The following is a 1,366-nucleotide window of genomic DNA, read 5'->3' as shown; positions in this document are numbered from 1 at the left end:
GTCCTTTGTGAAACCTTACACGTACCACCATCCACTAAGTCTCCTGCTCCTCTCTCCGGGGCTCTTTGGCCCCTGCATCAGTTAGAATTCGGGTGACCTGCAAGTGATGAAACCCCAAATGAACAGTCACTCAAACAGTTTAACTCTCCCAGGTAACCAACATTGGTGTGGGTTTTCACAGCATCAGGGACCCAGGCTCCTCTTATCTTGTTCTGCCACCTTGCTGGGCCTATGCTCCTAAGACTACTTCCTGCCCCAAGATGGCTGCTCCCACTCCAGCCATCTGGTCTACCTACTGTGCAGAGTGCAGGAAGGAGGAAAAACAGGGGGCGTATATCTCCTCCCTTAGGAACACTTCCTAGAAACAGCACACACTACTTCTGTTCATATATTATTGGCCAGAATTTAGTCACAGCACCACACCAAATGTCAAGAGACCTGGGAAAATGCCTTGAAGCCAGGCCGACATGTGCCTAGCTACACACTGCAGTGTCTCTATTAATTAGTGAAGAAATGGGAGAACACATGTTGAGGGACAATGGGTTCCATCTTGCCAGGCCCCCTTCCCATTCCCTGTTACAGCCCTGATTTTCCTGGGACTTCCTCAGGGACACAGCCTGACCTACAGGGAGCTCTCCAGCAAGTTACAGCTGACCCCGACTGCTTCTCGCATGCCATGCAGCACAGTTACGCACTTTGCATGTTTTAACATTTAGTCTTCACGTTGCGATTTAGATTCTACCATTATCTCCATTTGACGAAGTACAAAACGGAGTCAGAGAAACCGGGTAACCTACTCGAGGTCACACAGCCATTAATTAACAGAACGAGGATCTGGATCCCAGCAGTCTGGCTCCAAGGCACCTGCCCTGAACCACCACATACTTGACTGATGTCTGTGAAACTAAGCTGCACCACAGGACTCTCCTGGCCAGAAACTGCATGGGCCCGCTATCCTGGAGGCCAGCTACATTCCTGGTATGGCACCCCTCCTCCACGCTATTGACTAAAACCAGAGGACCAGCTATTTCTAGACCTTTATTTCTCTGTGAAAAGGGAAAACAGGAATAAAATAAAAATGGCACAGTTGACACACAAAAAAAAAACCATGAGGGAGAGGGGGAGAGGAGGGAGGAAGGGAGAAAGGAGGTGGAAAAGTAGATGGGGTAGGGGCTCCCCATTACAGCAGCAGGAGCCAGTGACCTGGGATGCTCACATCTCTCCCCTGCGGACAAAAGTGGCCCCTTCCTCCCAGGGTCACTGCCCTGTCCCACTTTGTGCTCCCCCAAGCCTCTTGGGAGGTGGACAGTGAGAGTCGGATTCCCAGGCTGGGGAGAGGAGGAACCGTGCTGAGGGAAGGGGCCTG

The sequence above is a fragment of the Lontra canadensis genome, unplaced genomic scaffold (assembly GCF_010015895.1).
Source record: "Lontra canadensis isolate GAN:19392208 unplaced genomic scaffold, GSC_riverotter_1.0 scaffold107, whole genome shotgun sequence".
Taxonomy (NCBI): Eukaryota; Metazoa; Chordata; class Mammalia; order Carnivora; family Mustelidae; genus Lontra; species Lontra canadensis.
Note: the sequence above shows the minus strand (reverse complement) of the source record.